This window comes from Ursus americanus, chromosome 1, assembly GCF_024610735.1.
Source record: "Ursus americanus isolate L20-20 chromosome 1, mUrsAme1.1.p, whole genome shotgun sequence".
NCBI classification, from domain to species: Eukaryota; Metazoa; Chordata; class Mammalia; order Carnivora; family Ursidae; genus Ursus; species Ursus americanus.
In genome coordinates, this window is record NC_142127.1 from 30,288,794 (window position 1) to 30,314,837 (window position 26,044).

At 46.7% G+C, this 26,044-nt stretch overlaps 1 protein-coding gene across 3 annotated transcripts in view; it reads left to right on the forward strand.

Moving 5' to 3' along the window:
* Positions 1–19,263, forward strand: part of KIF5C (kinesin family member 5C) — a 157,365-nt gene extending 138,102 nt beyond the window's left edge. For all 3 annotated transcript variants that reach the window (XM_045782189.2, XM_045782198.2, XM_087860631.1), the window contains one exon: positions 15,373–19,263. The gene's annotated coding sequence lies outside the window, so the exon portion shown is untranslated. The remainder of the gene's footprint in view (positions 1–15,372) is intronic.
* The last annotated feature ends 6,781 nt before the right edge of the window (positions 19,264–26,044 follow it).

Sequence of the window (26,044 nt, forward strand, 5' to 3'; positions counted from 1 at the left end):
GGTGCTCTTTCCTGACCTTTGGGATGCTCGTTCTGAAGTGTGTCTGTCCTAGGTGGAAATGGTCTCAGCTGCTGACTCTTCCCCGCCCTCTCGCGGAGGCCACAGCAGCATGTTCATACTGGGGCAGCATCTGGGTGTCTTAAGGGGTTCTTTCTGCTTCGTTTCAGGTTTCAAGGAATATAGTCACAATGAGTATTTTGGTTTATGCTCAAAGTTTCAGAGTGACTGAAGATGCCCACACAGGGAAATCAGAACTCAATACACTGCTGGCTTCTATCTCAGCTAGTTCAAATCCAGGGGGACAGCCAGGGGGAGGGGAACATCTTTTTCAAACTGCACAGCTGGACATAGAACAGTCCAGTGCAGCAAAGTACGGACATGGGATAGGGGACTGGCTGGTCATGGGTTCCAGCCCTGGCCTTGGCTGTACTGCTATGTGATGTTGGTCAAATTGCTGGATTTCTTCAGTCTCAGTTTCATCATCTGGAAAATGGGGTCAGGCATGGAGAGCCTGCTCTGTACTTGGTTTAACAACGAATGAGACAAAGAAGGCTCTGTTCTTGTGCGGTGATACGCTTTTTGCAGGGAGACAGACAGCAAATAACAAGGTAACTTCAAATAGTGGTATGGTTCTGAGGAAAATAAGACCAGGTTAGAGCAATGGAGACGGGGGACGATATTTAGAAGAGGGGGTGGCATTTGAGCTAGCCCTGATGACGACAAGTACCAGCCACACAGTCACTGGGGAAGAGTGGCACAGACACTGGCTGAAAGGTGGGGATGGTTGGTGTATTTGGAAAATCACAGGAAGGCTGATAGGGCTGGAGCCCAGAGATTTTCATAATCGGGGTTGTTGGGGAGGGGCGGAGGGGCCAGATAAATGAGGCCTTTGGGCCAGGCCAGCAGCATAGAGTGCAGTCTCAGTGTGTGGGGCCACTGGGGGCTCTGGGCCTGGGAGTGGTGGGACCTGGTTCATGGCTGGGACAGGCCACCCTGTGCTGGACCCCATGGAAAGGAGGGGGTGGGTGAGAGTCAGAGCAGGGGCTCCCCGAGAAGCCCTTGCAGGGAGATTGATAATGTGGGAGACGGGAGTAGGGACTTTTACAGGTAGGGAGTACTGGCTGCCTGAGAGGAACTGTGATCTGGAGCATACGTGGAGGTAATGGGAAGGCAGAGGAGGAAGGACAGTTGCTGGCAGGTGGTAGATGGGGTGCGGGAAGGTGGAATGGGTCTCTATTAGTGCCTGTTTTCTTGCGCAAGAAGCCAGGTTAGCAGCTGCAGAAGCTGGGAGATGGGGTTGCAGGCTGAAGAGATAAGGTGTGAAATAGACCTCTGAGGCAGTACTGAGTGCTTATTCATGGCCCCACATTTAATGCAGACATCATTTAAACATCTTGTCTGACTCCCTGGTTCTGAGGGCCCTGGAATTGGGCTTCCCTTCCCTGTAATGCTCTGGCAAACCATTGGGTGCTTATTCAAATGTGTCCACCAGATGGCGCCAGTGGGGCACTGCTGGAAGCTCGACTATTTTCTAAAAGGCTTTGAGCAATAGGGTCTTTTGGCTTTCCTATATTTAGGCCATTATTTCTTGAATTTGAATAGTAAATAGAGTACTTTTAAGGGGATAAAGTTCTCATATTTCCCAGAGGTTTTTTAAAAATTATAATTAGGTATTTGCAAATTTACAATAGCATATACTTACAGATCTTACACAACTACCAAGTCAAAACAAATTTAGAAGTTAGATTGAAATGAACCATACACCAAAATCAAATTACCAACCTTCACCAAAGTTAATGAAAGATGGCTTTTCTCTGGAAAGAGCTGGGTGCAAGGTGACTCTGGTACGCGTTGCTTCTAGTGGGGTCTGGCTTGCCTATGCTGCTTCTGTGTCATTCCCTTTCTGTGTCAGAACCACTGTAGAGGGGTGCCTGGTGGCTCAGTCAGTAGAGCACGTGAGTCTTGATCTTGGGGTTGTAAACTTGAGCCCCACGTTGGGTGTAGAGGTTACTTAAAAATAAAGTCTGTAAGAAGGAAAAGAAAGGAAAAAAATCACTGCAGCGTCACTGCATACCTTCAAGCCGTTTTGCCGTCTCGTGGCTGAGCACATCTTTGTCCGGTGGAGGCCAGCTTTAGCTGGAGGGTATTGAAGTTGTGAGGGGTAGCGTCTGCTTGGTCCTAGCATAAAACCTGTGTGGGGCGAAGTATGGGAGTGCTTGGTTGCAAGGTTGTCAGCCGGGTAATCTAGAATACCCACATATTTTTTTTTAAAGATTTATTTTTTTGAGAGAGAGTGGGTGGGGGGGGAAGAGGGAGGGGGAGAGAGAGAGAAGCAGACTCCCTGCTGAGCGCAGAGTCCGATGCGGGGCTCGATCTCACCACCCTGAGATCGTGACCAGAGCCGAAATCTAGAGTCGAATGCTTAACCACTTAACCAACTGAGCCATCCAGGCACCCCTAGAATATGCACATATTAATGCTTCAGATTTTTGTGGAAAGAAAAACGTAAAGTTGAAAATATTGTGAAATGAACAAAAGGCCCAGGATGCCTCTCACTTTGTTGATGAAGATAATGACTCTGATATTTTGAGGACTGTACTTTTATTAAAAACCATATATGTTAAGTCTAGAAATCATAGCCTATGAAGTTTTGGGGTGCCTGGGTGGCTCAGTTGGTTGAGCGTCTGACTCAGTTTCCGCTCAGGTCATGATCTCAGGGTCCTGGGGTCAAGGCCCACTTCAGGCTCTGCACTTAGCATGGAGTCTGTTTGTCCATCTCCCTCTGCTCCCCCCGCCCCCCGTCTCAAATAAGTAAATAAATAAAATCTTCAAAAAAATAAAGTTTTAATAAACTTTGAGAAAACATTTGGTAAAATGACAGTGGTAGAGCCAACAGGGACTCATTAGGGCTCTTGCAGAAGCAGCAGCTCCGTGTTTTTAGACTATGCTTTCATGCTTTGAGGCATAAAGAAAACAGTGCTGGAAAAGCATGTCTGCGATTTACAGCAGGGTCATGTGGGTGAGTGTAACTACAAAGAGCCATCAACGCAGACCAGGTGTTCTGTTACGACCTCTGTAGCTCTGATTTGTGCGACATGCCCTGGATCAGTGACAGTCACTGTAGGATGGCTCCATCTTCTTCAGCTTTTACTACTTTAAGACTCTTATTGTGAATATGTCTGTTAGTTGTTAGTAAAAATAGTCTGTTTAAATTCTGAAGTGGCGGGCTGGAAGCAGGCACAGAACACACATCTCCAGGCTTTCACGACTGCTCTCTTTTGCTGCTGTGACAGTCATCTGTGACCGAGGGCCTGAAATCCTGGCCCCTGTGTTCCTGTGTGCCTGCAACGTCAGGGTGTTCAGGCTTTGCCCAGACAGTTGGAATGCACACGTGGTTTTCTACTCTTTTTTTTTTTTTTTTAAGATTTTATTTATTTATTTGACATAGAGAGACAGCCAGCGAGAGAGGGAACACAAGCAGGGGGAGTGAGAGAGGAAGAAGCAGGCTCCCAGTGGAGGAGCCTGATGTGGGGCTCGATCCCAGAACGCTGGGATCACGCCCTGAGCCCAAGGCAGATGCTTAACGACTGCACCACCCAGGCGCCCTGTGGTTTTCTACTCTTAAGTCTTGTCACAGGGGGTGAGTGAGCCCTGGGTGGCTCAGTGGGTTACGCGTCTACCTTCGGCTCACGTCATGATCCCAGGACCCTGCTTTTCCCTTCCCTTCTGCCTGCAGCTCCCCTTGCTTGTGCTCGCACTCTCTGTCAAATAAATAAATAAAATCTTAAAAAGAAAAAGTCTTGTCAGGGTAAGCTACACACAAAAGGGGAAATTCCAAGTCTTAGAGACAGGAAGTCCAGTATTTTCTAGGCTCGCACTGAAACCTCAGATTTATTTGACTCTGAATGTCCCTGGCCATTTCCCCATGTTTACTACCTTCAGCCAAAACCCTCAACTTCAGGTCCTTGTAGGCCTCTATATCTCCTGTCTTTGAAGTAAGAAGTTCACCTTCTCTCAACCCACCACCCCGCCCTTCCTTGTTTTCCTCCACCTCAGGCGGAATAGAATCTTCTCTGTAAGCTTCTGACTACTAGAACAAAAAGGCGGCCCTTCTCTGTTTAGTCCTTTGTTTACCCTTGCGTTCAGGCTGAGCTTTCCAAGCTGGCACTTCCCCATTTATACTCTATTTGCTTTTCTAAATCTCTGTATTTCCTTCTTGTTACTCTTCTCTCTGTCCTCAGTACCTAGATCCAAACCGTTTTGCATCTTGGCCGTGATACCCACGTAATCACGTACGAGTGCCCTGTGCCCACAGCAGAAATGGGTTCACTCCCCACGTGGAGGATAGGTGAGAAGCCGCTTTCGAATTTAAACCTCGGAAGTAGTGAAGTCAGGAAGCCTCCTTTACAGCAGGTCACGTGGGATCTTTCAGGCACGCATGTGGTCTACATCTGAGCCACTGGGCCGCTCAACTTGCTACGGCTGTTGGAAAATCCTAGTAATGAAATGATTGAGTCACAAGAATGTGAGTTCCCTCTCTGCAGGGGGACTCTGCTACAGGCAGGGTACATAGCTGGGTGATCGTGGGTTCAGGATACAGAGCTGGGCCTCCTGGGGTTGAATCACAGCTTGGCCATGCGCGAGGTAAGTTACTTCATCTCTCTGTGCCTCCCTGTCCTCTGTAAAATTTGCCAAATGACGGTACTTACTTCCAAGGGGGCTGTGAGGATTAAATGCAGTAGCACGCAGAGAGCTTAGGCAGGCACCCGGCGCGGAGCGGGCACGTGTCGTTGGCCCGCGTTGACGTTATGCCATCCTACCTTCTACAGAGAGGCCAAGGGAACTGTCAAGATCACACATCTTGTCCGTGGTGGGTCCTGGACCATGACCTCTGATACTCTGTGCAGCAGTTCCCAGAGTTCCTGGCCTTAAGACCTTTGTAGTCTTAAAAAGTATTGACATCAAAGAGATTTCTATATTCCTGGGCAGTATCTCTTGGTGTTTTTTATTATTGATATAAATTGAAGCAAAAATTTTAAATATCACTACTGTTAACACAAATGCCACTTTTAATGAAACGTGATTATTTTCCAAAACAAAAACTTATTTTTTTTTTATTTTAATAATGATTTTTTATTATATTATGTTAGTCACCATACAGTACATCCCCGGTTTTCAATGCAAGGCTCGATGATTCATTAGTTGTGTATAACACCCAGTGCACCATGCAGTATGTGCCCTCCTTACTACCCATCACCGGTCTATCCCATTCCCCCACCCCCCTCCCCTCTGTAGCCCTCAGTTTGTTTCTCATAGTCCATAGTCTCTCATGTTTCATTCCCCCTTCTGATTACCCCCCCTTTCTTTATCCCTTTCTTCCCCTACTGATCATTCTAGTTCTTATGTTCCATAGATGAGAGAAATCATATGATAGTTGTCTTTCTCTGCTTGACTTATTTCACTAAGCATTATCTCCTCCAGTGCCGTCCATGTTGTAGCAAATGTTGAGAACTTGTTCTTTCTGATTGCTGAGTAATATTCCATTGTATATATGGACCACAACTTCTTAATCCAGTCATCTGTTGCAGGGCATCTCGGCTCCTTCCACGATTTAGCTATTGTGGACATTGCTGCTATGAACATTGGGGTGCATATGGCCCTTCTCTTCACTACGTCTGTATCTTTGGGGTAAACACCCAGTAGTGCAATGGCTGGATCATAGGGTAGCTCAATTTTTAACTTTTTAAGGGACCTCCACACGGTTTTCCAGAGTGGCTGTACCAACTTGCATTCCCACCAACAATGTAGGAGGGATCCCCTTTCTCCACATCCTCTCCAACAATTGTTGTTTCTTGCCTTGTCTGTTTTTGCCATTCTAACTGGCGTAAGGTGGTATCTCAGTGTGGTTTTGATTTGAATTTCCTTGATGGCTAATGATTTTGAACATTTTTTCATGTGTCTGTTAGCCATTTGTATGTCTTCATTGGAAAAGTGTCTGTTCATATCTTCTGCCCATTTTTTGATTTGTTTATTTGTTTCTCGTGTATTGAGTTTGAGAAGTTCTTTGTAGATCTTGGATACCAGTCCTTTATCTGTAGTGTCATTTGCAAATATATTCTCCCATTCCGTGGGCTGCCTCTTAGTTTTTCTGACTGTTTCCTTGGATGTGCAGAAACTTTTAATCTTGATGAAGTCCCATAAATTCATTTTATCTTTTGTTTCTCTTGCCTTTGGGGATGTGTCATGAAAAAGGTTGCTTTGGCCGATGTTGTAGAGGTTGCTGCCTATGTTCTCCTCTAGAATTTTGATGGATTCCTGTCTCACATCGAGGTCTTTCATCCATTTGGAGTTTATTTTTGTGTATGGTGTGAGATAGTGGTCAAGTTTCATTCTTTTGCATGTAGCTGTCCAATTTTCCCAGGACCATTTATTGAAGAGACTGTCTTTTTCCCACCGGATGTTTTTTCCTGCTTTATCAAATATTAGTTGCCCAAAGAGCTGAGGGTCCATTTCTGGGCTCTCTATTCTGTTCCATTGGTCTATGTGTCTGTTTTTGTGCCAGTACCATGCTGTCTTTGTGATCACAGCTTTGTAGTACAGCTCGAAATCCGGCATTGTGATGCCCCCAGCTTTGTTTTTCCTTTTCAACAGTTCCTTGGAGATTCGGGGTCTTTTCTGGTTCCATACAAATTTAAGGACTATTTGTTCCAGTTCTTTGAAAAACGTTCTCGGTATTTTGATCGGGATAGCATTGAAAGTGTAGATTGCTCTGGGTAGCATGGACATTTTAACTATGTTAATTCTTCCGATCCATGAGCATGGAATATCTTTCCATCTTTTTATGTCTTCCTCAATGTCTTTTAAGAGTGATTTATAGTTTCTAGAATAAAGGTCCTTTACGTCTCTGGTTAAGTTAATTCCAAGGTAACGTATGGTTTTTGGTGCTATTGTAAATGGGATGGATTCCCTGATTTCTCTTTCTTTGTTCTCGTTATTCGTGTACAGAAATGCAACTGATTTCTGAGCATTGATTTTGTATCCCGCCACGTTACTGAATTGCTCTATAACTTCTAATAGTTTGGGAGTGGCTTCTTTTGGGTTTTCCATATAGAGTATCATGTCGTCTGCGAAGAGAGACATTTTGACTTCTTCTTTGCCGATTTGAATACCTTTGATCCCTTTTTGTTGTCTGATTGCTGTTGCAAGGACTTCTAGTACTATGTTGAATAATAGTGGCGAGAGTGGGCATCCTTGTCGTGTTCCTGATCTTAAGGGAAAGGCTTCCAGCTTTTCCCCATTGAGAATAATATTTGCAGTAGGCTTTTCATAGATGGCTTTTATGAGATTGAGACATGTACCTTCTATTCCCACACTCTGAAGGGTTTTAATCAGGAAAGGATGCTGTATTTTGTCAAATGCTTTTTCGGCATCGATTGAGAGGATCATATGGTTCTTGAGTCTTTTCTTGTTGATATGATGTATCACGCTGATTGATTTGCGAATATTGAACCACGCTTGCATCCCAGGTATGAATCCCACTTGATCGTGGTGGATAATCCTTTTAATGAACTGTTGGATTCTATTAGCAAGTATCTTGTTGAGGATTTTGGCGTCCATATTCATTAGGGAAATCGGTCTGTAATTCTCCTTTTTGAGGGGGTCTTTGCCTGGTTTGGGGATCAAGGTAATATTGGCCTCATAGAATGAGTTTGGTAGCTTTCCTTCTGTTTCTATTTTTTGAAATAGCTTTAGGAGAATAGGTATTATTTCTTCTTTGAATGTTTGGTAGAATTCCCCAGGAAAACCGTCCAGGCCTGGAGTTTTGTTATTTGGAAGGTTGTTTATCACTGACTCAATTTCTTCATAATTAATTGGCCTGTTTAAGAAATCAATTTCTTCCTGTTTCAATCTTGGTAGTTTATAGGTTTCCAGGAAGGATTCCATCTCTTCCAGATTGCTTAGTTTATTGGCATATAGCTGTTGATAAAAATTTCTAATAATCCTTCCAATTTCAATGGTGTTCGTCGTGACCTCTCCTTTTTCATTCATAATTTTAATAATCTGGGTCTTTTCTCTTTTCTTTTGGATAAGTCTTGCCAGTGGTCTGTCAATTTTATTGATTCTCTCCAAGAACCAGCTTCTAGTCCTGTTGATCTGCTCTACTGTACTTCTGGTTTCTGCTTGATTGATTTCAGCTTTAATTTTGGTCAACTGCTTCCTTGTGCATGGATTAGGCCTGTCCCTCTGTTGCTGTTCCAGCTTCTTGAGGTGAGAATATAAAAACTGCATTTTAGATGTTTCTATTCTTTTGAGTGAGGCTTGGATGGCTATGTATTTCCCCCTTAGGACTGCCTTTGCAGTATCCCATAGGTTTTGGACTGTTGTATTTTCATTCTCATTGGTCTCCATAAATTGTTTAATTTGATTTTTGATTTCCTGGTTTATCGAGTCATTCCTGAGCAGGATGGTTCTTAGTCTCCAAGTGTTTGAGTTTCTTCCAAATTTTTCCTTGTGGTTGAGTTCCAATTTCAGAGCATTGTGGTCTGAGAATATGCAGGGGATAATTTCAATCTTTTGGTATCGGCTGAGACCTGTTTTGTGTCCCAGAACATGGTCTATTCTTGAAAATGTTCCATGGGCATTAGAATAGAATGAGTATTCTTTGGTTCTGGGGTGTAGTGTTCTATATATATCTAAGAGGTCCAACTCGTCGAGTATGGCATTCAAAGCCTTTGATTCTTTGCTTAGTTTTTGCCAGGGTGTTCTGTCTATTTCTGAGAGTGGAGTGTTGAGGTCCCCTACTATTAATGTATTTTTATCTATATGTCTCTTTATTCTGGTTAAGAGTTGGCTTGTGTATCTTGCTGCTCCCCTGTTGGGGGCATATATATTTATAATTGTCATATCCACTTGTTGAATACTTCCTTTAAGAATAATATAGTGCCCTTCTGCATCTCTAACTATAGTCTGTAGTTTAAAATCCAATTTATCTGATATGAGAATTGCTACCCCAGCTTTCTTTTGAGGTCCATTTGCGTGAAAGATGGTACTCCATCCCCTTACTCTCAGTCTGAATGCATCTTTGGGTTCGAAATGAGTCTCTTGTAGACAGCAAATGGATGGGTCATTTCTTTTTATCCAATCTGCAACCCTGTGGCGTTTGAAGCCAGAATTTAAACCATTAATGTTCAGGCTGAGTACTGAGAGATATGCTTTTAATTCTGCCATGTTGTCAGTAAAGTCTTTGTTTGTATTGGCTGTGACTTTCTGTTTTGTATCACTCTTGGGGCCTTTTTACTTTTATAGAACCCCCCGTAATACCTCCTGTAGGGCTGGTTTCGTGGTTACGAAATTGGCTAGTGACTGTCGATTCTGAAATGTCTTTATTTCTCCATCAATTCTGAATGACAGCCTTGCTGGATAAAGGATCCTTGGCTGCATGTTTTTCTCTGAAAGAGCTTTAAAAATGCTCCCCCAACCCTTTCTCTCATTCCAGGTCTGTGTAGACAGGTCTGACGTAATTCTGATGCCTTTGCCTTGGTACGTGAGAAATTTCTTTGCCCTGGCCGCTTTCAATACTGTATCCTTGGATCTCATATTTGCGAATTGTACTATGACGTGACGTGGTGTAGGTCTGTCATGGTTGAGCTTGGGAGGGGTCCTCTCTGCCTCTTGGACACGAATTTTTGTTTTCCTTGCTAGATTAGGGAAGTTTTCAGCTACAATTTGTTCAAATATCTCTTCTAGGCCTCTGTTTTTCTCCACCCCCTCGGGGATGCCGATGATTCTAACATTGGATCGTTTCGTTGAGTCAGTAATCTCCCGTAGCCAACATTCGTGGGCGTGGATTTTTTTAAGACCATCTTCTATTTTTATTTTTTCCTCTATTAACCCATCCTCCAATTCACTAACCCTTTCCTCCGCTTCCGTGACCCTGGCCGTCAGAGCCTCTAGTTTTGCCTGCATTTGGCTCATAGAATTTTTAATTTCTGTCAAATTCGCTCTCATTTCCGCCCTTAGGGATTCTATATTCTCAGTAATATTTTCCTGAATACTTTTCTCAAGTCTACTCATTATCTTGACCATTGTTACTCTGAATTCCATTTCTGATAATTTGGTTACATCCATATCCGTTACTTCTGTGGCAGAGGCCACTGACTCATTGTCTTTTCTTTGCTGGGGGGGGGGCTTCTCCTTCTTGTCATTCTGATGAAGAGAGGTTGCGGGGTTTCCAGAGCCCAAAATTATTGACTGGGTCCCAGGCCGTGCCCCTTGTTTTATAGGGATCTTAGAGATGTGGGCTTCTTCTTTAAAGATTTTATTTATTTACTTATCTGAGAGAGGGAGACAGACAGTCAGCAAGAACGAAACAGAAGCAGGGGAGTGGGAGAGGAAGAAGCAGGCTCCCAGCGGAGGAGCCCGATGAGGGACTCCTTTCCGGAACGCCGGGATCACGCCCTAAGCCGAAGGCAGGCGCTCAATGACTGCGCCACCCAGGCGCCCCGGGTTGTGGGCTTCTTGATTTTTCAGCCTGCCTTCTGTGTTCTGGGGGAGGGGCCTGCCGCGCCGATACTCAGGCAGCCCTGTTTGGTTAGAGTCTCCGTGTCCCCTGCGAGGGGGGATGGGGATGGGCACGCTGTGAGCCGGTATTTCCAGGCTTTTGTTCTCTGGCGGCTTTCCCTGGCGGCCGGCTGTGCCTCTTCTGAGGGTCAGAGCAGCAGAGGCTGCATTGTCGCAGAACAGAGGGATCACGGCCCGTTCTCCACTGATGTTCTGGCCACTTTAACTCTGTTACTGTTGGTGCTGCTCAACCCTGCGGCCGTCCCGGGATGTGCGCCCCAACCCGGCGTCCCAGCCCTCACTTCCAGGGCCGGCGCGTCTCTGTCCTTTGTGTTTCCAATGCCGCCAGCCACCGGCCGCCCCGTCTCTGTCCTTTGTGTTTCTAATGCCGCCAGCCACCGGCCGCCCCGTCTCTGTCCTTTGTGTTTCTAATGCCGCCAGCCACCGGCCGCCCCGCACGCTCCCGGGTCTCCCGGTCTCAGTCTATGCCCGGTGAGCACACCGCGATTCCGGAGTTTCGTGAGAAGCCTGGTGGCGCGCGCACCCGGTTCAGGGTCTCCGTCTGCTGTTTCGCGGGTGCCGACCGCGAGTCCGCCCGCTCCCCCGTGCAGGTGGCCCGCCAGCCGCCAGCCGCCCCGCGCGCGCTCCGGGAGTTCCCGGTCTCAGTCTGGATCCCGTGAGCACACCGGGATTCCGGTGTTCCGGGAGATGCCTGGTGGCGCGCGCGTTCACGGCTCACCGGTCTCAGTCCGCTGTCTCGCGGGTGCCCTCTGTGAGTCCGCCCGCTCCCCCGTGCAGGTGGCTGCCGCTTCCCGGCGCCCAAACGCGGCGGCTCCCTCCCCCTTCCGTTTCTCTTCCGATATCTGTGCACGGTTTACAGCCTCCCTCTTCGTACCTCAATACTCAGCGCTGGAGATGTTCATTTGTAGAGATCCAGATGCATCATCCTGCGTCTCAGGCTGATTCCGTGGTTATTTAGGCTGGTCTGGTACCTATCCAGCTCGACTCAGGGGACCGGCTGAAAAAGGGGTCCCCTACTCCTCCGCCATCTTAACTCCAAAACAAAAACTTAGAATGGCATTGCTTTGCAGTTTTGCAAATCTCTTTAATATGTGGCTCAATGGATGGCCCTGGATTCTCATATTTGCTTCTGCATTCTCTCGGTTGCAGTGTCTTATTTTAGTGGAAGAAAACCCAGCCTTGTCACTCCAGGCAGGATTCTTGGGTGTGGAGAAGTTATGATCATAGCACCTTCTCTCTCTCTCTTTTTTAAGATTTCATTTATTTGAGAGAGAAAGCGCATGTGAGCCTGCATGGGTGGGGGGAGGGGCAGAGGGAGAGAGAGAAGCAGGCTCCCTGCTGAGCAGGGAGCACAAAATCACGAAGTCAGATGCTTAACCGACTGGGCCACCCAGGCGCCCCCATAGTACCTTCTTCATCACAGGCTTGCTCTGAGAATTGAGTGAGAGATGTGAAAGAAGGGTGGAAAGTCCTGGGAGAGTATGTGGCAAAAATTAGGGCCTCACAATTATTAGCCAGAGTTACGGTGGTTGTGAGGACAGGCCGCAAAAGCATAGACAAAGCAGGACTCAGGGAGAGGGGGCAGAAAGAAGGGCAGGCGGGCACTGTGGTGTGGGACTTGGAAACCAGCATTGTGCGCCCAAAGGGAGCAATCGTGAGGCCCAGGAAGGAAGAACGATCGTCGCCCCACAGCAGGTTGCACTTGTGCTCCTGGGAGAAAAACCCACTTCTCTTCAGCAGTGATGTGTGGAGTACAATCGGCAGTTCTTATAATGTGGGCACTGAATGGTAGAAAGGCAAGAGAAAAGATAAAACTATGTACTGTTTGGATTAAGCATAAATCCTCTTGCAAGCAATTGGAAAAGCCGAAGTTAGGGGAAAACCTCTAAATACTTCTTGCAAAACCCTTGTATAATTCACGTCTTTCTTCAGCCTTCTCACCCCTTCTAAAGAAAGGCGATTTTATTTCCTCCTAAGTCTGGTCACACGTTGCCGCTCTGAATTACCACCTCCAGTTTGGCAGGAGCCCAGGGACAGTCTCATAGCAGGTCATTTGGGCCAGTACCTTGCTTTTCGGAGAGTAACAGCTCTGAGCCATCCAAGAGGGTCAATAGAACTGGGTTTTCAATGTTTGCAAGGTTTGCCAGCCTCTCCGGGTTGGCCGCTCTCGGTGATCGGAATGGTCAGAAGTGGTTTCTCCGGGAGCTGACCCATTTACCTTTACAAGTTCTATCCGTTTTCTCTCCTGAATTTATCAGAAGAGATGAACATTCAGATGGTTGGGGGAAGGATGGGAGTATCCCAGTTGACTTCCTTCTTCTTGGGCCTGCTGCAAAGACTGCATTGGCAGACGGGCCGGAAAGACTGGTAACTCAGGATGAAGAGGAACAACCTCTTTAGAATAAAGGACACTTGACCGGTGGACTCCCTATGTTTTCCTTTCGGCAGCCTGTTACAGTCTTTGTCTTCTCTCGCCCTCTTTGAGGGGACTAAGCAGGTTGGGTGTCTTGTGGCCCCTGTTTCTTCCCTACCATTAGCCAGACGTGCTGAATCTTGCACATGGAGGGGTGGGGGATTTGAATGAAAGGCCAGCTGGTGGAAACTGTGTGACTTGGCGGTCTGCAGGCACTGTTGACGCTGCCCCATCAAGCTTGTGTCTAGTACGAGGCTCTGTCAGCACGAGTGGGCTGCAATCACCATGTTAAGCCCTAATCCTGCAATTTAAGGCATGTGCTCCTACCTCCCTGCCCCTGGGCACGCAGGAAGACCATCTCATGTGACCAGGGTGACCCAGAAGTGATCCTGAGATCATGTGCTCAGAAAAATGAACCTGTAAGGAAAGCGAAATGGGGATTCAAGCGGTAATATTCAGAAAGCACCCTTGCATTGCTTGGTTTTCAGCTCAAAATGAATGTGAACGACCACTCTGACCGGGCTTTTGGAGTTTTCATTTCTTGTCCTAACAATAAGCACAAAATCTTACCAGACAGTCTAAACATTAAAGACGCTCTTCCCACAAACAACTCTCTCTCTGTGTGACGTCTAAAAACAACACGAATATTACCATATAAGGTTGTTTAAGCCAGTTTTTTTTTTTTTAAGATTTTATTTATTTATTTGACAGAGATAGAGACAGCCAGCGAGAGAGGGAACACAAACAGGGGGAGTGGGAGAGGAAGAAACAGGCTCATAGCGGAGGAGCCTGATGTGGGGCTCGATCCCACAATGCCGGGATCACGCCCTGAGCCGAAGGCAGATGCTTAACCGCTGTGCCACCCAGGCGCCCCTGTTTAAGCCAGTTTTGATTGAGCAGCGTTATACCTGTGAATAGTTACACCATTGGAGCAAGAGATGGTAATTACCAAATGAGCGCTCTGAGTTTTCTTTGCGTGTGTGTGTGTATCTGGGAGGAGGTGGTATTATAAAAAAGAATATGTTCTTTTTTCCCTCTTCTCTTTCCCCTCCACCCGCTTTGCTCTTATCTACTTTTATAATCCCTTTCCACACCCTGAATTTTTTCTATTGATTTATAATTTGCATCCTGCTTATTTACATAAACTCCGAGAGGCTGCTGACAATATTATAACACGTGAGTCGGGAGAGTGAAGAGAAACACATCAGAGGGGGAGAGAGCATTGTAGCAGGAATCTGAGGTGGATGTTTACTGCAGTTGAGCCCTGAATTTGGATCTAAGCCTTCTAGAGGCAAAAACAGAAAGCACAATGTGTCAGGTTATGGAGTTCCTTTTAAAATCAGATGAGCACGTGGGTTTTTCTTAGTGTCTGTCATATTTCTGTGCCAGGCATTTCCCATGTGTCTCAAGGATGAGGCTCGACATACCCCTGCTGCGGCCCCCTCCCCACCCCACAAGCCCCGTGAGCTCTGCCCAAAACCTACAGGAAGACCACAGACAGACAGGGCTTCCAGCTGGTGGGGGGAAGCGGAAACTTTGGTTCCTTTCTGAAAGTGGATTTTACTGGAGTTGTTCCGAAGGCGACAGAGACCGCTCCGGGCTGGCCTCTGAGTCAGGACTAGCCCAGACTTTTATCCTGAAGACCTGAGCGTGATCGGATGGATGTTTGGTGGGAAGTGGGGTGAAATCAAGGGGGTGCCTTCTGAGTAACTTCATCAGCCTAGGGAGGTGAAAGCTACCTTTCCATCAGGATTAGGGTTAGGGGATGTCTGACCTGCCTCAGAATCCCTGTGCGAAGGGTGTTGGAGTCTCCCTCAGGAATGAGAAAATGCGCTGTGTTACTCTGAATATCACCAGTGTCGCTAGAGATGGACTTTTGGAAGAGACTGTTGTCAGGGCAAAAGCAGTAAGTAGGACACTGTGCTGTCCAACAGGCCACACGTGGCTACGGAGCACTCGAGATGTGGCCACGTCTGCATCGAGATGTGCCGAAAGTATAAAACCTACACGAAAAACGCTGCAAACGTGGTGGGAAAAAGATGGAAGCAGCTCCACAGTGATGGTGTGACGTGAGATTGCTCAGTACGTAACACTGGTCACCTGTGGAAGTGACAATAGATTGAATTTCTTGGGTTAAATAAAATGTTATTAAAATGAATTCTACTTGTTTCTTCCCACTTTTTAATGTGGCCACTTGAAAATTTAAATATGTGGCTTATGTGATATTTCTACTGGACAGCTCTGGTCTGAATATCTAGAATGTTTATCTAAATATCTAATTACTCCAGATATTCCAAATATCAGACCACTTGTCTGAGGAGTGAGATTCCACTGTGTGCGCTAACTCCTGTGTTCTCTCTCTGGTTCTCTCTCAACAGATACGGCTCTCCATGTAGCATGTCAAGGACTACATTAATCACCAATTCCTTTATTTTTTTTTCCCCTCCTACACAATTTCCATTTTCTTTTACACTTGCTTACCCCAGCCATCTGCAGTACACCGGTTTCAGATATTCGAGCTGTGCAGAATCTCTGTGTGGACAGATGTGTGCTTGGACATTTCTCTTCCTGAGAAACCTGAAAGGGACGATCACAGAAGATCCACTTACTCCTGAGAACGAATGCCAGGGACTAGGCCGTTGGGTGGTCTCTAGGCGGTCCCCGGAGCCTCCTCCCTCGGCAGTGTACTGTCCCAGCAAACGCCCTAACGTGCCATTCCCTGGGGGGGGGGGGTACAACCAAGTGCCATGGGGGTGGGTGGGTGGGGGGAATCGTGCTCCGCTGCAACTGTCTGGTTTCCTGTAAAATAAACACATTCCTTTATATTTTTAGGGAACAAAAAAAGTGCTGCTACAAGGTTCAAAATGTTCATTCTGAACACTTTTCCAAAACAAATGACCCCAAAGAAGCATTTTGAATACCCCGGTCACATCTTTGGGTCTGTAAAAGACACCTTTTAGTAGGGCACCTGTTAAAATGCAAAGCAAATTTCTTCAAGGCAGAAAAACAATCTGACAGTAGCAATGTAGAATTTGTTCATTCAAACACATCTATGTAAATGCAAAAAGTCATAAAACTCACCTGAGCTGCTTGCTGCTGAATCTGCAGCGACCAGTCTCGGCCAGCCCAGCGTGAACAGCCTTCCTTCGGAAGTGTTGAAAATGCTGCAAAGTTGGGTGATTGGAAATGGGGCGGCCCCCTCCTTGCCTCTTCCTCCCTGATCCTACTGGAGCTTGCACTGGGGATGGCCTGTTTCTGTAGGGAACCATCTTAAGCCTTGAGGGGGTAAGGCCAGTTGAAATCCAGGATCAGTTCCAGCAGTTGGAAAAGAAAGCCTTGGGGCGGGGGAGTGATTGACAAATTTTGTGCCTATGAATAAGTTGTTATTTTAGCCCTTCATTGCTGAAGTTTATTTGACTTTTCTCTCTTTGGCATCAGATAGATAGATTTCATCTTCTTAGGCAGAAGGAGAAGAAATCAGTATGGATGGATTTTTTTTACATTTAACTATTGGTTTTTTCAACATACGAATTTAAAGCTGAATCAACTCTTCCTTCCAGTTGTGGATTCTAGAAGGATTGATTTCCAAATAGGAAAGTCTTCAGGGAAGCTGACAAGGATTCAATTAACTTGGTCTTGTGTGCTGCTACTAGTTTTGACAAATTTGAGGGTAAGTCAATGACAACCAGACCAATCTCAGTGAAAGCACCCATCCGCTCTTGGTGCCTGACCAAGATGAGTGAGCTGGCATTGTCCCTGCTGCTGTCACCACTGGAATGAAATGTAGGCCGGAGAGAGAGAGAGGGAGAGAGAGAGAGAGAGTGTGTGTGTGTGTGTGTGTGTGCGCGCACGCCCGTGCACACATGTAAAACACTGAGGACTGTGAACTGACTTCCAAACTTTTCTTGTGTAAAATTTCCCTAACACAGCAAAGCTGCTTTGACTTAATTTATTTGTTAAACATTGCACTTTGTTTATATGTGTTTTGTTTTGGGGGGGCGGGGAGCAAGGAGAAAGAAGAAGACCAGTTCTACTGAAGTATTTATTTTGCGTTCATTTTCACTTGAAAAATTCTTCTTTTGACTTTCTTATATTGCCGGTACTTGCCCAGTATAGCTACTCGATGGCTATTTGCAGTCTGATAGAAGGGTCTTTGTAGGGCAGGTTTTGCAAAGTTATCAGGTAATAACATATGCCATAGATTATAATCTTGCTGTTAATATGTTTGGCTCTGATTTTAGAAGCTAACACATTGGTCTTGGAGAGGATTGCCAGTTAATAGCTGTCATACTGCTATTGTCTATTATGCAACTGTATTTATGTGTGGAAATTGAACAAAGGTCAATGATTCTTTTTGGAGGCTCTCTTGTTAATAGATTGTTTTAAATTCTCCCCAAGGTAACCTTTCCCTGGGTACCCCTTTTCTATTTCTAAAGAATTTTTTGGCCCTTTCATGCTTCAAAAAGAGCCACACATTTCACTTGTGGTTCCATATTTCTTGATCTCCACAAGGAACTCACAAAATTCACACTACTTTTATTCACAGACGAAAGTTGGCTTTGATGTCTCTTAAAGATAATTCTGCTACTTGCTGATCAGCCAGTCAGTTCACCTAGCTTCAATCTTTATAGGACCTCAAAACTAACTTTCCTACACTGTGACTAAAAGGAGGGCAGATTACTGGAATGGATCATCCAGCAAATTCAAGTGGATCCCTAAATATTACTTTATATGATAAACTAAGATCAGGACCATATCCTCTGTAGGCCACTTTTTAAAAAGCCACATTTATGCAACTTTCATTTTTTAAAAGTTATTACTCCTTTACATTTATACTCTAAATATAAAAACCGCACTTCTGAATGGCTGAGCCTATGATGATATTTTTGGTTGTGTGTTACTTTTTGCAAGAGAGAGAAAGAGAGAGAGAGAACGTGTGTTTCTCTGTGAATAATTTTATATCTCATGCTACTTCTTAAAAATTTACTTTTTGATGCTATAATGGAATAGCCAGATGGTTTGTACAAACAATCTCTACCTGCAGGATGGTGGATTGTTAAATTAGAGAATGCTGTTTGGGATATCAAGATTTATGGTCGGATTCAACTTAACCAATTACATTTTTATAATGTAGTATATTCCTTCATTGACTGTATTATCAATTCATAAAGTGCTTTTAAACCTTAAGAAAAAGATTTATGGCTGGAGACTAAAATATATTAATGCCAAATGTGTTTTGGTCAGTTACTGGAGAATTCTGTCCAAATGCATTATCTCTTGAAATGCTGTACAGTTTGCTTGTTTGATTGGCAGGTAGTCGGGAGAATCAGTGTGGAGTAAGATTTAAAGGAAATAATATCATGTGATTACAAAAATTAGAATTCATAGAAATATTGGCATAAATGAAGAAATGAAAATGTTTGTCTAGAATGTAGCATCTAGTGACTTTTTGGTGCCCTAACTTCACATGAAGGAGTGATATTTCTGTCAAGGCCAGACCAAGCCACCACCAAGACTCATGGGGAATTATCGATTCTTTTTTCCTAGAGGAATAACTGAAAGCAAATAAAAGTCTTAACAGCCCCCTCTTTGAAGTGGTTTTTGTTGTTGTTTTTGTTTTTAAGCAGGGCAGAAGACATTTAGAGTGTGGCTACATGACATATTGGGGAAGTTTTCCACTGGAAGGGGGCAGGGGGAGGATTTCACTTCACCGTCTCACCCCTAATATCTTGAGCGAGCTAAGGGAACCATCACCATCTAAAATGGTTTCAGCTAACACTAGCAGTCTCGCCTTCCTGGAAGTATTGAACGAGGGCCGGGTAGCTGCTGACGGAAGCCTTCCGCCATGAAGTCTGCTTTCACATCTCCATCTGGCGCACCCGTTTTAAAGACGTCTCCTCGTGTGCAGATTCAAGGGGGGTAGGGCGTTCCGTAGCATTAGACCTGTCTAGCTGGTAGCGTCTGTCATGTGTACTGCAGATGTGTGCCCTCGCGGCTTGATGTACCTGTACAGTAGCTTTCGTTAAGAACATTTGTGGACACACTTGTGCTGGTGGTTTGAGGGGGAAAATGGCCGTTTATACCAAGGAATGATGCTGTAATATATAGTACATGTAACAGAAGATCTGGAAGTAACCCTCCCCTGGCCCGTGGAAAATTCTGGTTATCGTCTAGGTTCTACGGTGAAGATGTATGGACACTCTGGCAGACTGCATGTTGTATAATTTGAAAAATACTAAAAGTGGAAAATAAAATTGAGTTAAACTTTGTCTGGCCTGTTTTTTCTTGAGTCATCCTAAATGCATTCTCAGTTAAGGCCTCAATGCCAGTGTCAGGAGGAACCAGTGTTTGGCCTCAGAAGAAGAGTTCATTTCAGCGGACAGCCGCTCAGATTCAACGCATGAGTAAAGTCAGCCTTGACTTTTCTGCCTCCTCTTTGGCTCGAATATCTGCTTGTATTTATTTTTTAGTGAGGAACCCAAAAAATCTGACATTTGTTCCTTCAGCACTGAAACGATAGCAACTGATATAAATCAGTGTCTTAAGCTTTTTTTTTAAAGGGAAGATTGAGTTAAAGGTCATTAGACCAGAGTAAGAGCTGGATTTCTTCTTGCCAGAGTCGGGCACTTATTCCAACAATGCGTAGCGCCGTGGCGTCAGCTCATGCAACGGAGCCCTGCACATGCTGAATGTTGAAGGATTCTTGGCATCTTTTGAGAAGGATCAGGATGTTTGTGTTCCTGTGTAACCTACGGATAGTTAGTGTTCACGTGTAGGGCTAAGGTCTTATGAGAGGATGTTGAAGTGTGAAGCCTTTGGAGAATAAGGAAAGGCAGGCTGCAGGATGATGGTATCTGCTCTCAGCAAGGAGACTTCTGTGGCTCGGGTCGCTGGAACCCTGTGGCCATGCAAGCATGTATATGTGAGGTACCCTCATTCTTGGTTTGCTTAATGTTGCAGGAGAGGCAGACAGTAAACTGCTTTAGTCAGTTACAGACGGGAAGGATGGATGCCAAGTGAGCGTTTTGTAAGTGGAGTGGGGGCTTCTGTGATGCCTTACCCATCTCGCTTGAAGTTGTTACTCTCCCAAGAACTTGGAAGGGGCCGTGTCCAGATGCCAGAGTGTGAAAGGTGACTTGGGTAGTAAAACTTCAAATGTGCATAATATTTCAGGGGAAGGCTGTGTATTTAAGATGGGAAAGAAGTCCTCTGAAAGAACTCGATGACGAAGCACATTTCAGCATCTGTGGGAGATGACCCCACAGGTCCCAGAATGCAGGGGCGCCACAGTGCAGGAGGACTGACGGGCACCCACCGTTCCCCCAGGTTCCTGCAAGGCTTTCTCGGCGTTTCCCGTTCCATCCCGCTCTGAATGATGCTTGGGCTATGCCTGGGAAGCACAGAGTCCGTGAGTGTCTGTGGGAGGACGTGGGGCTGAAGCCATAGCTGCAAAGCTCATTACGGATGACGTGCGCATTGGCGGATTTAATCGTGGCATTTGTGACAGGTTACATCTTGTGATTTGTCTTCCGTACAGCATAAATGGACAGAAATAGGCATCTCTCTGGTGACACATCAGATGAAAATGTGGGCTCGCATGACCAGAGGCATCCCGAGCCAGGGAGTTTTTACTTTCCCTTTGGCAGCTGCTGGCTCCTCATCCAATCTGCAAAGAACACACCAATTTCTGCGTGGTTGGTTGGGCTCAGAATAGTCAAAGACTTGCAGGGAATCCCGTGGATCTTTCCCCTTACGGCGCGGTGGATGGCAAAGGCTGGAATTCTCCATCTGCTTTGCTTCCCCAGCACCAGGGGCTCGGTTTGGGGGCCCCTCCCAGTCTGGCACCCTCCAAACCTTCACCCCTCCCCATGACCGGACTGCAAATGATTCTCCTAGGACAGCTCTTCAAAAAATGTACCTCCAGCCATATTTTACTCTTTCAGAATGTATACATCGAACTAGAGAAGTTGGCAGACTTGCTCCGGACGCCATGTACCAGCACCAGAACGTCCCAGTGCTCAGAAAGCTGCAGGAGGGAGTCGGGGAACGCCAGAGACGGTTCTGGCTGGGGCCAGATGCTGTTTTAAGAGCCTTACACGTATTAATCCATCTAATCCTCCTAATAACCCCACGAGGTAGGCACCATTATCTCCACTCTAGTGGGGAGAACAGGCACAGAGAGGTTTGGTCACTTGCCCGAGGCCTCAGAGCTGGGAGGAAGAGTCAGGATCGAAACCCAGGCAGTCTGGTCCCGAGGTCTGTGCTCGGGGCCGCTGGTAACGCTGCCGCTCAGAGCAGTGCTCCGTGTGGGGGTGGGGGGGGCGATACCCAGCAACCAGCGTCAAAAATCCTTTTGTGAAGAATTTACGCAGTGTTCTACCTCTGCAACTTTCCTGTTTTCTCCCGGTTCCTTGAACTATGTTAAGCACTCAAATGCATCTCGGACAGAATCATCAAAACAATAGTGAAAGAGGACGCAGCAGCGGTGCCCGAGACTGCACCTTCTAGAGGAAGTCGGGGAGCCCCAGCGGCTGCCAGGATCTTTCATGTCGCAGACATTGAGAAGGCTGTAGTCACTCCTGTCAGTCCTGTACTGTTTGCTGTAAGAATTTAACCCAACTCATGTTGACTTTTTTTTTCCTCTTTAGGACATTAATGATCTCTGGTTGCATTTAAAAATACATAACCTGTGTCCTCTGCTGTTTAAGCTCCCAATAAAAGCTTCTCTTGCCCCATCTGGGCCAGCCCTAATGGGGGTCTGAGGAGCACTTGGGGGGGTCCCCCTCGCCCCGTCTCTGTGAGGCCTTGGAGGAGGCTGCTCAGGGAGCCCCGCCGAGAGGGGCTGCCCCTACCTCACCTCCAGCCTTGTCAGGATGATTAATAGAGTCTCGTTTTAATGCTTTCGGTTTAGAAAAAGTATGCATGCCTACCATACCACACATGCATCTGCAAGTCCGACCAGAGAAAGGGGCAGCCACAGTACAAGTGGGGTTCCCTGGTGAGCAATCCCCCCACCCCGCCTTACCACACACTCTGTTTACCTGTGCCTCTCCCGGGGTGCTTCTGATGGGCTCCGGCAGAGTTGGGGAGGAAAGCTGCTGGCGGATTCCTCTCTGTCACGGGCTGCTACCTCCTTCAGGCTGGCTGCTTGCCTGCTGACCCCAAGCACCAGCCTGGCCTCTTCGCTGCCCTGCAGCGCCCCCTTCTGGGACGTGCATGCAAAAGCGAAATCTCGCCGGAGCACCGGCTCTCAGCAAGGGCACTGCGGAGTAATTCCAAAATGGAAATAACGAGGGACTTGGGGCCTGGATCCCGCTCGACTTCGCCCTGACCAACGGCGGGGTTGTGGTGACGTTGTTTAGCCATGCAGCGTCTCAACGGCCTCATCTCCGTACCTGACGTAGGGAGATGTCTAGGCCACCACTCTCTACTCTTCACATTTGGTTGGGGGATTAGAGGAGAAATTGTGTGCAAGCATTCTATGAAAGTGCTATTTAAATAGAAGAGATTGCTGTGTTAAAAGACAAAATTCAACTGAGTAAATTTTAAAGATCTTACTGGCTTTATTCAATGGCTCATGAATTGGGCAGCATGAATCTTGCAGATAGAAAGGAGCTCCGAGGAGCGGTACAGAATGAAAGCCCTATGGGCAGAAGGGAGAGGGAACAAAGAGGCAAAAAGCAGAGTGGTTCTGGCAAGGTCACTTCCCTTCTGGGGATGGCAGGGGTCCGTCAGGCAGATAGCCCACCTAGTGCTGACTAGGTGATCCTTAGTTGACCGCTTTAAGGTTCTGTTTCTGGGAGAGCTGAAACTCTAAGTGTCGGTTTGCACTTAGGGTAAGTAACTCCTTTTGGGGCCTGTTGTATTGTTCTTAACAGTTACTATCAAAAACTTCCTAGGAGAAGGTATTTTCACCTTGGACCCCAGCAATGCCTTTACCCATCACCCCTGCTCCTTAGCGTCGAGACCCTGGGAATCTGATTCTACCCACTGAGATCAGATCTCCTGGTAGCCCTCCGTTTAGAGTTCTTCCTTTCCCAACCTCCCCCCTCCTTCCTTTTGGGGAGAAGCTGCTCTTAGGCCGTTCCACGTGGAAAGAATATTCCGTACCCTCCTGATCACTGCAGTGAGGAGGGTTTGGGGCCAGTGTCCATCTCCGTGCCTGGTGGCGGCTCATACCCACGGCTCGTACGCATGCTCGGCACTCAGGGTCCTGCCGCTGCCTCAGGAATCAAGCCCACTCTGCGTCTCGGAAATCACCGCTTCTCCGGAGAGCCTACGTCCCAGCAGCATCGTTACCGCGGCCTAACAAGCTCCCCAAAGTGGGATGAGAGGCGCTCAAGGAGTCACTTAGCAGAGCCGGAACACAAAAGCACACTCAGCTTCGGCCAGCATCTGGAAGCAAGCCGCTGCCTCTGCTAGGAAGAGTGCATCTGGAAGCTCTCCGCCTGGCCCCACGAGGGGCGCCGGTACTCACCGGGCCGCGCAGGCTGCTCTGTCCTCCGTAGGTGGGCCCGCGGCTCCTACACACACGACTTACGATCCTGGCCTCTGCTCTCCGCTTGTCTCCTTTCAGGCCGTAAACCTAAGAGAAAACTGAAATCCGAAGCGGTGAAGTCACCTGCCCAAGGTCACATGGTTCCTTTTGGCTCTAGAGCCCACATTCCTTCCATTACAGTCCTCTGTTTGCCCATCTCGATGGTCTCATTCCTAATTTCCCCTATGACTTGTAAGTCAACAGTGCCTTTTTAAAGTGGTTTTTACTGTACTGTATTAAGCCAATAAACGGGGGAGTCCTTGGGAGAAATAAAGTTTACATCACCAGTACTTAGAGTAGAAAGGAAGGCTACGAGGGGCATTAGGAATCACCTGTTTCCAGCCGGCAAGTGAAACGACTCCCCTCACCGCGCCACGGAGAGCGGGAGCCCGGTGCACCTGCGGTACTCGGACTTCGCCAGCCCTGCGCCTGCAAAGCCTGAGGCTGGTCACAGGAACTGCGACGGCAGCGGGGGCCTCTCTGACGTCATTGCGTGGGAACGTCTGACGCAGTCCTACGTCGCATGTGTACTGTACGCCCGGAACCTGGTGACTCTGGCAGTTTAGAGACCAGAGTTCCCACTCCTCCCTGTATTGACCGAGTGCCTCTCGTACTATGCATGGCTCATGACGATAGCTAGGTCTTCAGGCGCATTCTGGAATCTTTTCACAAGGTACGGGTGAGAGTGGTACTGTTATTCTCCCCACGTGCGGATGAAGAAACTGAGGTATGGAGAGGTTTAAGTGCCCAACATCACAGAGCTAGGGAGTGGTGGAACTGGTTCTCGAGTCCATATTTTTAACCATGAGGCTAAGATTTTCCAGGGTTACATGGTTACCAGGGAGCATAGAGAGAGTAGGCTAAAATCACGTCTCACTGCCCAACCAGAGCTTCTTCACAGACCTAAGCAACATACAGGAGCAGTTGAAATCTCCATGGGATGAACTCCAAGTCTTCTGCCAAATGTCAGCATTCATTCATTCTTTCCAGAAATATTCGAGCACCTGCTTTGTACACAGCATTGTTTTCAGAGCTGAACAGAAGTGGTGAATAAGACAAGACAGAATCTTTATTCTCTTAGACGCAAATTATGAACTAGTGAACACCACCTTCTAATGTGAATTAATACGTTTAAGTGCTATGAAGAGAATAAAACAGGCTGCTGTGGTAGCAAGCCCGCTTGTGTCTCCTTTGAATGAAGTAGTCAGGGAGGGCCTCTGCAGGTGACTAAGGGAGCCAGCCTGCAAAGATGTGGAGACAGTTCCAAGCAGGAGGGACAGTAAGTGCAAAGGTTTTGAGGAAGATTTTGCTTGGTGTGTTACTAGTAATGAAACTCTGATTTTACACAAAGAATTTTCTCCACACTGGTATTCCATTTCCTCGTTGACCTAGCAAATTAAAAAGTTGATCAATATGTTTGTGTTACCTTTAAAAGTAAGAAGTAAATTTGGAATAATCAAGAACTTCTTTCCTGGGTTTAGAAGTACAATACCATAGGCATTAGGACATTTTTGTAGCCAGCAATTTTGTAAGCAGACCCGTAACTTTATAGTCCTTGTTTCAGTGCTTGCTCTGAAACCCAAGTAAAAGCGGGCAAGCAATCCCCAGCTGATGTGTTTTAGAAAGCCAAGCATACTCACACTGACCAGCCGGCCCTGAGAGGGTAAGGAATAATACTGAGGAGTAAATATGGAAAAGCTGATGTGCCGCCCAGCCTCAGAGTCAAGCACAGGCCTGAAGGGACCCCCTGCATCTTCTCAGGGACACGCAGCCTCTACAGTGTGCCACCTTGGAAATTTTGCTTGCTCGCCTTGTATGTGCAAGGTGTGCCCAACACACTTTGGGGAGGTTATGTCAATTTTCTGCTATTTTAGGATTCTGGGATTGGTGAACATCAAAAACCCCAACACCTATGTGTCCTTGGCTGCCCTTGGTAAGCACGGAGAGAACTTCACCAACCAAAAAGATTCTGGATTCTGTCTGATCGTTCTTGAGCCAACATTTTTGGGTGTCCCTGAAACCTAACTTTGATCACCCCCCTTGCCGTCTGCAGCTGCTGCCTCTTCTGTTTTTGCTTCAGACTCCTTTCTTGCCAGGATCCGCCAGGAAAGATGTGGTTCCCACCGTGGGCCTCACACAACTAAATGGCACCAGACTGAAATTCCCTGTTCGGTGCCTAATTAGCCTGTGGCTGTAGGAAGGGGAACAAAGCGTCTACGTTTTTGTAGGATGTCACTTGAAAGTGTTCGCTGAATAGCCTCAGCTGTTCAAATAGTCAAGTGGGATACAGTGGGGTGTGTGGAGGGGGCGGGTCCTGGGGCGCGGGAGCAGTCCCAGCAAGAAAGGTCTAGGCCCCTTGGAGATTTAAAGGGCTAACACAGATGTGGCTGCCCATTTTATTTTTCTCAAAAAAGAAGCCTGATTTCAAACTGGGTGAAGGGGACCAGGAGGTACAGGCTCCCGGCTATGGAATGAACGAGACACGGGGATGAACGGTGCAGCCTGGGGAGTAC